Raw genomic sequence first — 11,614 nt, 5'->3', positions numbered from 1 at the left:
AAATAAATAAATAAAGACAGGAAAACAAACCATGGAGGCAGCATGGCATCACAATATCTCTGCATCATTGTAGATTTGTGTTGCTTTGCTTGCTGTTCTGTTTTTCCTTTTTCGTGATTGAAGCCTTAGCTACACTTCAAATTAGTTATTTATTCTCTGTATGACTGCCAGTGGCACATTGTGGGCAGTGGGAGCTAGGTAGTACTGGGCATAAGCGAGCAGTGAAGGCAGGCCAGAAAGTGCAGCATAACAGCCTGTATTGTAAAGCCTGTCTGTGACAGAGAAATGGAACAGGTTTCAATAGCAATGCCCCAGGACAGGAGAGAAGCAGCAGTTAAAGTTAGAAAAAGGGGCAGTTCTGAAATAAATGCCCTTGATAGCCAGCCCCTGCAGCTAGTAGAGAATGAGGGCTTGAAAATAGAACTACAAGGATAAAAGTGAAGCAAGATGTTTTGAGGATCCTCCACTAGCACCTGAGGTCTTTCTACAAATGCTAATTTTCTCTCAGAGAGTAACTGCAGGGAAATGACCAACTTTTGCATTCATTCTGCCCTGTCATTCCAGTCCATACTGCCAAGGATATACTGTTGCAGTCCATCACAGGGTACGACCACCTCAGGGACAACAGGACTAGTGCAAGACAGTTATCGTCACTGTCTTCTATTGCACTCAACCCTCCTGGATAGCTGTGCTTGCAAGATCTTTGTAGGATTGCTCCCAAGCTGTTCCTAACAAGGTCCCATAACAATGCAAGCATTCACTGACACCAATACAGCTGATGGCTGAACCTCTATAAAATGCTCATCCACTGCTAGAAACATAAAGTGGCTCCATTGGGACTTGAACCCAAGACCTTCTGTGTGTGAAACAGATGTGATAACCTCTACACCAGGGATCGGGAACCCATGGCTCGCGAGCCAGATATGGCTCTTTTGAGGGCTGCATCTGGCTCGCAGACAAGTGTCGCCATACTTCGCGGTTCCCCGCTGACCCAGCTGCTCCCCGGTCCTCCGCCGCTCGGGCTTAAAATGCTGTCAGCCCGGGCGGAACGCGGCAGGACAGCTGGAGTCAGCGGCACCGCGCAGGCACCCGATGCTCACCACTTCCTCTTCCGGACCGCGGGGGGGAGGAGAAGAGAGCACGCCGACTGGAGTCATCCGGGTGCCTGCGCGGGAGTCATCGGGTGCCAGCGCTGGAGTCATCGGGTGCCTGCGCGGCAAGACCCGCGCAGGCACCCGATGCTCTCCACTTCCTCTTCCGGGCCGCGGGAAGAAGAGAGCACGCCGGTGCTCTCTTCTTCCCGCGGCCCGGAAGAGGACGTGGAGAGCATCGGGTGCCTGCGCGGGAAGACCCGCGCAGGCACGCTAGTGTCCGACGGGAAGAAGACTGCAGCGCGGCTCGGAGGAAAATGAAAATCTTCAACCGCGGCCGATGGGACTCCGCCTTCGCCTCCACGAGGGCTGAAAATGAAGGAGGTTAGCGTTGGGAGGTGGCTGCTGCTGCCGCGAGTTCCCGGGGGGGGGGGGGGGGAAGGGGGAGAGAGAGAGTGAATGAATGAGCGAGCAAGCATGTGTGTTTGAGATCCTGTGTGTGTGAGTGAGAGATTGCATGTATGTGAATGATTGAGAGCCTGTATATGTGAAAGAGAGTATGTCTGTGATTGAGATCCTGCCTGTGAGAGAGAGAGCATGAATGTAAGTTTACCATTGGGAACCTGTATGTGTAAGTTTGTAATTGAAAACCTGTTTGTTTGAAAGAGTATGTGTGTATGATTGAGATCCTTTGTGTGTGAGAGAGATCATGTGTATGTATGATTAAGAGCCTGTGTGTATAAGTAAGAGAGAGATCATGTGTGTCTGTGTCTGATTGACAGCTGGTTTAGGTGATGGAGCATGTGAGTATGTGATTGAGAGCCTGTGTTTAAATGAGAGAGAGAGACCATGTGTGTCTGTGTGATTGAGAGCTGATTTAGGTGAGGGAGCATGTGAGTATGTGATTGAGAGCCTGTGTATAAATGAGAGAAAGAGAGGACATGTTTGTAAGCATGTGAATGAGAGTCTGTGTGTGAGAGAAAAAGACAGCATGTATTTATGTGATTGAAAGCCTGTGTGTGTGTAAGCGTGAAAAGATAGACAGCATGTGTGTAAATGTGTAATTAAGAGCCTATATAAGTGAGAGAGAAAAAACATTTGTATATGTGAGTGACTGAGAGCATGTGTGTATAGGTGTGTCATTGAGAGCCAGTGTGAGAGAGAGCGCTGGTATGTGACTGAGAGAGGAGAAAGTTCCAAGCAAACCACCCCACCTCCTGCTAATTCAGAACAATCTCAGGACACCTGGATATCAAACGTTCCCAGGTATGCAGAGCAAAAAAATTTTTGTATCCTTATTATTTTTCATTACTGGATCTTTGTGTCTGCTATTTGAAATATTTTGTTGATATCTGGAAATGTTTTATATGAGTTTTTAATTATTGGATATTCCATTCATCAGCTGTTTCGAAATATGTTCTTTTTGTTAGTACAGTTTTACTGCTGATGATTTTATATTTCTTGATTTGTTTTATAAGGATGTGTGATGTTTCTTTTTTCCTTTGTTACACTGCATACAGAGACTCTGGCTTGTTGCAGTTTCCAATTCAGTTTTTGTCTGCATGCTTCTTGTTATGCGTTTTGGTCTCTTTATTCTATGTTAGGTGAGGGACAGCACGTGATTCAGGTGAGGTTTTCTGCTGGCGTGTAGTTTCTGTGTAGGACTCTATAGCAGCCTGACTTGGTCCGTTTTCCTAATAGGAGATGTATTGGTGTCTTAAGGCCTGGTGTAATATTTTCAGAGACTTATTGTATTTTAAAAGTGTGATCTTACATAAAATGCACACATTTACTTGTATTTAGTTTTAAACATATTGTATGGCTCTCATGGAATTACATTTTAAAATATGTGGCGTTTATGGCTCTCTCAGCCAAAAAGGTTCCTGACCCCTGCTCTAGACCATGGAACCATTTCCTTGTCTGATTTCTTCTTTATTACACTTTCAAACACCTATCCAGTTATTTTAGAATACTGTTTGAATAATTCATGGGATAATCGCCTCAGCCACCATTCACATTCTAACATTTTATACTCTTGGCAAAAAATAGATCTTCCAAGAGCCATCCCATCTACCATGAAAAATGTGTTTTACTAGAGTCACTGCTGAATTCTTTTTACCACACAAGGTGTTGGCTTAGGAGTTTACCTAAAGCTTCCTTATTTCGTCTCCAGTAACCATTCCCACACTTCTTCTGGGGAAGACGATATCTGCTATGAATTCGCATGAGATCAAGTAGCAAGCATAGAAGGAAGGGCCTGTAAATCTGCATATAGATCGTGCATCTGCATATAGATCATGGGTATCCTGACAGGTGGGGTTTCCACTGCACATATATGGAACCCATTGGTCTTCAACTTGCTTTTTGGGTATCTAAGTAATCCTTGCACTCAGACTCATGCCTGTTTCTGCAGCAAGTTAAAAATGGCTCCACTGGGGATTGAACCCAGGCCCTTCTGCGTGTAAAGCAGATGTGATACCCACTACACTATGGAACCAACTGACCACTGCTTTTAATCTGTGAGCAACTGTCGAACCCTTGATGCGCGACTAAAGGAGGACTAATTGAACAAGCATCTCAGTTAGAGAAGTGCATTCATTGAAAACAAAATATAAAAATGAAATCAGTGGGGCCAACTTGTTTCATTTTTATTTATTTATTTATTTCATTTATTAAAAATTCTTGTATACCATCGTTCATAATATACATCACAACGGTTTACATGTTACAAAATCATAAAATCAAACTGAAATATCTAAAAGGTACAGTAAAATATGATAAAAAATAAAATTGTTAATCAATTATTAATAAATGAACATAAAACAAAGATAAAAATAATGTTTCTTTAAACCAATTAGTCCTTTTTTTCAAGATAGTCAATATAAGCCTGTTCGAAAAGCCATGCTTTTAGAGCTTTTTTAAAAGCTTTAAACTCTGACTCTAAACTCTTAGGGTCCAAAATGAGCTGAAGGGGACCCGTGAACTAAAGGAATCCTATTTGTTTCATTTCTGTCAAACAGAATGATTTCTATAAGCAATTATAGTCAAAAGACCCATGGAAATCATAGGCATAGCAACAGTTGCAAATGTATGGAGAAAGGTTCATACACTGTGGAGCGGGCAGGCTGCAGAGAAGGGACGGATTGGCATTCCGTCAAGCAATGAGAGTTATGATGTATCGCAGCGGAGCATTTTCCTAGTCTCCTATAATGCCGCAGAGCGGGTTACAGTGATGCTGAGTTTGAAGAATGAGCATGTCACAGCCTTGCTCTGCATTGTTTCTCTAGACATTGTCTGTGTGAAAGCATAGCTCTGAGGTCTCTCTGAATTGTTGGTAAGGATTTTTGCTGTGGCAGCCCATTAACACAAGATGATATCCAGGTCCTGATCCCCATCAAGGAGTCCCTCGCGAAAACACTGTCTCATTGGGAAACATGCCTCCAAAATATCAAACAGCTTCTCACAAGCCTCAACCTGGTACTAAACTCATCCAAAACGGAACTATTACTCATCACAACAGAGAACAGCTTCTCCACCCCCACTCATGCAGCCTTACTAAAAACTACACAAGTGAGAGACCTAGGAGTTCTAATTGACAATCGACTGAACCTGAAAGCTACCATCAACAAAACCACCAAAGACTGCTTTTATAAACTCCAAGTGCTGAAAAGAATAAGACCTCTGTTCCACACTCATGACTTTAGAACGATTCTACAATCAATCATCTTCGCAAAGCTGGACTATTGTAACACCATCTTGCTTGGTCTCCCCTCATCACACACCAAACCACTGCAAATGGTTCAAAATGCCTCTGCCCGTATACTCACTAACACCAGGAGAAGAGACCACATAACCCCTATCCTAATGGGCCTCCACTGGCTACCCATCCACTTCACAATAATCTACAAGGCCATTCTCACCATATACAAAAACATCCATCAACTAGCCCCAATTGACCTTCATTTCCCCCTCCGATTGCACACCTCAACAAGACCGACAAGAGATGCTTACAAAGGATCACTTCAAGTACCCCCAGCCAAAACTACCAGACACATTACGCTAAGAGATCGGGCCTTCTCTACAGCCGGCCCTACCTTATGGAACTCCATCCCCCCAGATCATAGAACGGAACCCAGCCTCTCAACTTTCAAGAAAAGACTCAAGACCTGGCTGTTCATGCAGGCTTTTCCTAACTCCAATATTATTTAACTCATAACAATCAACACACATCACCACCAATATCACTATTAGCTACCTCTTACAATGTAATTATATGTAATTATCTGGTTCTCCTTTTCCTTTTTTCCTTCTTACTCCAAGTTTTTTTTCCCCTGTTACATGTAACTGCTTTTTTCCGCACTATTGTTCAAGTTTAAGCTTATTTTGCACTCCTGTTTCATGTGAACCAGCATGATGGGACTACTGTCTTGAATGTTGGTATATAAAAAACTTAAATAAAATAAATAAATAAATAAAGACAGGAAAACAAACCATGGAGGCAGCATGGCATCACAATATCTCTGCATCATTGTAGATTTGTGTTGCTTTGCTTGCTGTTCTGTTTTTCCTTTTTCGTGATTGAAGCCTTAGCTACACTTCAGATTAGTTATTTATTCTCTGTATGACTGCCAGTGGGCACATTGTGGGCAGTGGGAGCTAGGTAGTACTGGGCATAAGCGAGCAGTGAAGGCAGGCCAGAAAGTGCAGCATAACAGCCTGTATTGTGAAGCCTGTCTGTGACAGAGAAATGGAACAGGTTTCAATAGCAATGCCCCAGGACAGGAGAGAAGCAGCAGTTAAAGTTAGAAAAAGGGGCAGTTCTGAAATAAATGCCCTTGATAGCCAGCCCCTGCAGCTAGTAGAGAATGAGGGCTTGAAAATAGAACTACAAGGATAAAAGTGAAGCAAGATGTTTTGAGGATCCTCCACTAGCACCTGAGGTCTTTCTACAAATGCTAATTTTCTCTCAGAGAGTAACTGCAGGGAAATGACCAACTTTTGCATTCATTCTGCCCTGTCATTCCAGTCCATACTGCCAAGGATATACTGTTGCAGTCCATCACAGGGTACGACCACCTCAGGGACAACAGGACTAGTGCAAGACAGTTATCGTCACTGTCTTCTATTGCACTCAACCCTCCTGGATAGCTGTGCTTGCAAGATCTTTGTAGGATTGCTCCCAAGCTGTTCCTAACAAGGTCCCATAACAATGCAAGCATTCACTGACACCAATACAGCTGATGGCTGAACATCTATAAAATGCTCATCCACTGCTAGAAACATAAAGTGGCTCCATTGGGACTTGAACCCAAGACCTTCTGTGTGTGAAACAGATGTGATAACCTCTACACCATGGAACCATTTCCTTGTCTGACCTCTTCTTTATTACACTTTCAAACACCTATCCAGTTATTTTAGAATACTGTTTGAATAATTCATGGGATAATCGCCTCAGCCACCATTCACATTCTAACATTTTTTACTCTTGGCAAAAAATAGATCTTCCAAGAGCCATCCCATCTACCATGAAAAATGTGTTTTACTAGAGTCACTGCTGAATTCTTTTTACCACACAAGGTGTTGGCTTAGGAGTTTACCTAAAGCTTCCTTATTTCGTCTCCAGTAACCATTCCCACACTTCTTCTGGGGAAGACGATATCTGCTATGAATTCGCATGAGATCAAGTAGCAAGCATAGAAGGAAGGGCCTGTAAATCTGCATATAGATCATGCATCTGCATATAGATCATGGGTATCCTGAAAACCTGACAGGTGGGGTTTCCACTGCACATATATGGAACCCATTGGTCTTCAACTTGCTTTTTCGGTATCTAAGTAATCCTTGCACTCAGACTCATGCCTGTTTCTGCAGCAAGTTAAAAATGGCTCCACTGGGGATTGAACCCAGGCCCTTCTGCGTGTAAAGCAGATGTGATACCCACTACACTATGGAACCAACTGACCACTGCTTTTAATCTGTGAGCAACTGTCGAACCCTTGATGCGCGACTAAAGGAGGACTAATTGAACAAGCATCTCAGTTAGAGAAGTGCATTCATTGAAAACAAAATATAAAAATGAAATCAGTGGGGCCAACTTGTTTCATTTTTATTTATTTATTTATTTCATTTATTAAAAATTCTTGTATACCATCGTTCATAATATACATCACAACGGTTTACATGTTACAAAATCATAAAATCAAACTGAAATATCTAAAAGGTACAGTAAAATATGATAAAAAATAAAATTGTTAATCAATTATTAATAAATGAACATAAAACAAAGATAAAAATAATGTTTCTTTAAACCAATTAGTCCTTTTTTTCAAGATAGTCAATATAAGCCTGTTCGAAAAGCCATGCTTTTAGAGCTTTTTTAAAAGCTTTAAACTCTGACTCTAAACTCTTAGGGTCCAAAATGAGCTGAAGGGGACCCGTGAACTAAAGGAATCCTATTTGTTTCATTTCTGTCAAACAGAATGATTTCTATAAGCAATTATAGTCAAAAGACCCATGGAAATCATAGGCATAGCAACAGTTGCAAATGTATGGAGAAAGGTTCATACACTGTGGAGCGGGCAGGCTGCAGAGAAGGGACGGATTGGCATTCCGTCAAGCAATGAGAGTTATGATGTATCGCAGCGGAGCATTTTCCTAGTCTCCTATAATGCCGCAGAGCGGGTTACAGTGATGCTGAGTTTGAAGAATGAGCATGTCACAGCCTTGCTCTGCATTGTTTCTCTAGACATTGTCTGTGTGAAAGCATAGCTCTGAGGTCTCTCTGAATTGTTGGTAAGGATTTTTGCTGTGGCAGCCCATTAACACAAGATGATATCCAGGTCCTGATCCCCATCAAGGAGTCCCTCGCGAAAACACTGTCTCATTGGGAAACATGCCTCCAAAATATCAAACAGCTTCTCACAAGCCTCAACCTGGTACTAAACTCATCCAAAACGGAACTATTACTCATCACAACAGAGAACAGCTTCTCCACCCCCACTCATGCAGCCTTACTAAAAACTACACAAGTGAGAGACCTAGGAGTTCTAATTGACAATCGACTGAACCTGAAAGCTACCATCAACAAAACCACCAAAGACTGCTTTTATAAACTCCAAGTGCTGAAAAGAATAAGACCTCTGTTCCACACTCATGACTTTAGAACGATTCTACAATCAATCATCTTCGCAAAGCTGGACTATTGTAACACCATCTTGCTTGGTCTCCCCTCATCACACACCAAACCACTGCAAATGGTTCAAAATGCCTCTGCCCGTATACTCACTAACACCAGGAGAAGAGACCACATAACCCCTATCCTAATGGGCCTCCACTGGCTACCCATCCACTTCACAATAATCTACAAGGCCATTCTCACCATATACAAAAACATCCATCAACTAGCCCCAATTGACCTTCATTTCCCCCTCCGATTGCACACCTCAACAAGACCGACAAGAGATGCTTACAAAGGATCACTTCAAGTACCCCCAGCCAAAACTACCAGACACATTACGCTAAGAGATCGGGCCTTCTCTACAGCCGGCCCTACCTTATGGAACTCCATCCCCCCAGATCATAGAACGGAACCCAGCCTCTCAACTTTCAAGAAAAGACTCAAGACCTGGCTGTTCATGCAGGCTTTTCCTAACTCCAATATTATTTAACTCATAACAATCAACACACATCACCACCAATATCACTATTAGCTACCTCTTACAATGTAATTATATGTAATTATCTGGTTCTCCTTTTCCTTTTTTCCTTCTTACTCCAAGTTTTTTTTCCCCTGTTACATGTAACTGCTTTTTTCCGCACTATTGTTCAAGTTTAAGCTTATTTTGCACTCCTGTTTCATGTGAACCAGCATGATGGGACTACTGTCTTGAATGTTGGTATATAAAAAACTTAAATAAAATAAATAAATAAATAAAGACAGGAAAACAAACCATGGAGGCAGCATGGCATCACAATATCTCTGCATCATTGTAGATTTGTGTTGCTTTGCTTGCTGTTCTGTTTTTCCTTTTTCGTGATTGACGCCTTAGCTACACTTCAGATTAGTTATTTATTCTCTGTATGACTGCCAGTGGGCACATTGTGGGCAGTGGGAGCTAGGTAGTACTGGGCATAAGCGAGCAGTGAAGGCAGGCCAGAAAGTGCAGCATAACAGCCTGTATTGTGAAGCCTGTCTGTGACAGAGAAATGGAACAGGTTTCAATAGCAATGCCCCAGGACAGGAGAGAAGCAGCAGTTAAAGTTAGAAAAAGGGGCAGTTCTGAAATAAATGCCCTTGATAGCCAGCCCCTGCAGCTAGTAGAGAATGAGGGCTTGAAAATAGAACTACAAGGATAAAAGTGAAGCAAGATGTTTTGAGGATCCTCCACTAGCACCTGAGGTCTTTCTACAAATGCTAATTTTCTCTCAGAGAGTAACTGCAGGGAAATGACCAACTTTTGCATTCATTCTGCCCTGTCATTCCAGCCAATACTGCCAAGGATATACTGTTGCAGTCCATCACAGGGTACGACCACCTCAGGGACAACAGGACTAGTGCAAGACAGTTATCGTCACTGTCTCCTATTGCACTCAACCCTCCTGGATAGCTGTGCTTGCAAGATCTTTGTAGGATTGCTCCCAAGCTGTTCCTAACAAGGTCCCATAACAATGCAAGCATTCACTGACACCAATACAGCTGATGGCTGAACATCTATAAAATGCTCATCCACTGCTAGAAACATAAAGTGGCTCCATTGGGACTTGAACCCAAGACCTTCTGTGTGTGAAACAGATGTGATAACCTCTACACCATGGAACCATTTCCTTGTCTGATCTTTTCTTTATTACACTTTCAAACACCTATCCAGTTATTTTAGAATACTGTTTGAATAATTCATGGGATAATCGCCTCAGCCACCATTCACATTCTAACATTTTTTACTCTTGGCAAAAAATAGATCTTCCAAGAGCCATCCCATCTACCATGAAAAATGTGTTTTACTAGAGTCACTGCTGAATTCTTTTTACCACACAAGGTGTTGGCTTAGGAGTTTACCTAAAGCTTCCTTATTTCGTCTCCAGTAACCATTCCCACACTTCTTCTGGGGAAGACGATATCTGCTATGAATTCGCATGAGATCAAGTAGCAAGCATAGAAGGAAGGGCCTGTAAATCTGCATATAGATCGTGCATCTGCATATAGATCATGGGTATCCTGAAAACCTGACAGGTGGGGTTTCCACTGCACATATATGGAACCCATTGGTCTTCAACTTGCTTTTTCGGTATCTAAGTAATCCTTGCACTCAGACTCATGCCTGTTTCTGCAGCAAGTTAAAAATGGCTCCACTGGGGATTGAACCCAGGCCCTTCTGCGTGTAAAGCAAATGTGATACCCACTACACTATGGAACCAACTGACCACTTCTTTTAATCTGTGAGCAACTGTCTAACCCTTGATGCGCGACTAAAGGAGGACTAATTGAACAAGCATCTCAGCTAGAGAAGTGCATTCATTGAAAACAAAATATAAAAATGAAATCAGTGGGGCCAACTTGTTTCTTTTTTATTTATTTATTTTATTTATTAAAAATTCTTGTATACCATCGTTCATAATATACATCACAACGGTTTACATGTTACAAAATCATAAAATCAAACTGAAATATCTAAAAGGTACAGTAAAATATGATAAAAAATAAAATTGTTAATCAATTATTAATAAATGAACATAAAACAAAGATAAAAATAATGTTTCTTTAAACCAATTAGTCCTTTTTTTCAAGATAGTCAATATAAGCCTGTTCGAAAAGCCATGCTTTTAGAGCTTTTTTAAAAGCTTTAAACTCTGACTCTAAACTCTTAGGGTCCAAAATGAGCTGAAGGGGACCCGTGAACTAAAGGAATCCTATTTGTTTCATTTCTGTCAAACAGAATGATTTCTATAAGCAATTATAGTCAAAAGACCCATGGAAATCATAGGCATAGCAACAGTTGCAAATGTATGGAGAAAGGTTCATACACTGTGGAGCGGGCAGGTTGCAGAGAAGGGACGGATTGGCATTCCGTCAAGCAATGAGAGTTATGATGTATCGCAGCGGAGCATTTTCCTAGTCTCCTATAATGCCGCAGAGCGGGTTACAGTGATGCTGAGTTTGAAGAATGAGCATGTCACAGCCTTGCTCTGCATTGTTTCTCTAGACATTGTCTGTGTGAAAGCATAGCTCTGAGGTCTCTCTGAATTGTTGGTAAGGATTTTTGCTGTGGCAGCCCATTAACACAAGATGATATCCAGGTCCTGATCCCCATCAAGGAGTCCCTCGCGAAAACACTGTCTCATTGGGAAACATGCCTCCAAAATATCAAACAGCTTCTCACAAGCCTCAACCTGGTACTAAACTCATCCAAAACGGAACTATTACTCATCACAACAGAGAACAGCTTCTCCACCCCCACTCATCCAGCCTTACTAAAAACTACACAAGTGAGAGACCTAGGAGTGTTGCGGTCCCGGTCGCTAAGTTA

General features: G+C 42.0%; 5 non-coding genes across 5 annotated transcripts; all 5 read right to left on the bottom strand.

Annotated features, from left to right (window-relative positions):
* Positions 1-3,515: 3,515 nt before the first annotated feature.
* TRNAV-UAC lies at positions 3,516-3,588 on the bottom strand. The gene has a single exon. It is a non-coding gene; the product is annotated as a tRNA-Val (tRNA).
* A 2,790-nt stretch (positions 3,589-6,378) lies between these two features.
* On the bottom strand, positions 6,379-6,451 carry TRNAV-CAC. Its single transcript has one exon. It is a non-coding gene; the product is annotated as a tRNA-Val (tRNA).
* A 522-nt stretch (positions 6,452-6,973) lies between these two features.
* Positions 6,974-7,046, bottom strand: TRNAV-UAC. The gene has a single exon. It is a non-coding gene; the product is annotated as a tRNA-Val (tRNA).
* A 2,790-nt stretch (positions 7,047-9,836) lies between these two features.
* TRNAV-CAC lies at positions 9,837-9,909 on the bottom strand. The gene has a single exon. It is a non-coding gene; the product is annotated as a tRNA-Val (tRNA).
* A 522-nt stretch (positions 9,910-10,431) lies between these two features.
* Positions 10,432-10,504, bottom strand: TRNAV-UAC. Its single transcript has one exon. It is a non-coding gene; the product is annotated as a tRNA-Val (tRNA).
* Between the last annotated feature and the right edge of the window lie 1,110 nt (positions 10,505-11,614).

The sequence above is a fragment of the Rhinatrema bivittatum genome, unplaced genomic scaffold (genome assembly GCF_901001135.1).
Source record: "Rhinatrema bivittatum unplaced genomic scaffold, aRhiBiv1.1, whole genome shotgun sequence".
In the NCBI taxonomy this organism is placed as follows: Eukaryota; Metazoa; Chordata; class Amphibia; order Gymnophiona; family Rhinatrematidae; genus Rhinatrema; species Rhinatrema bivittatum.
The sequence above is the reverse complement of the archived record's forward strand: the minus strand, read 5'-3'. Positions and strand labels throughout refer to the sequence as shown.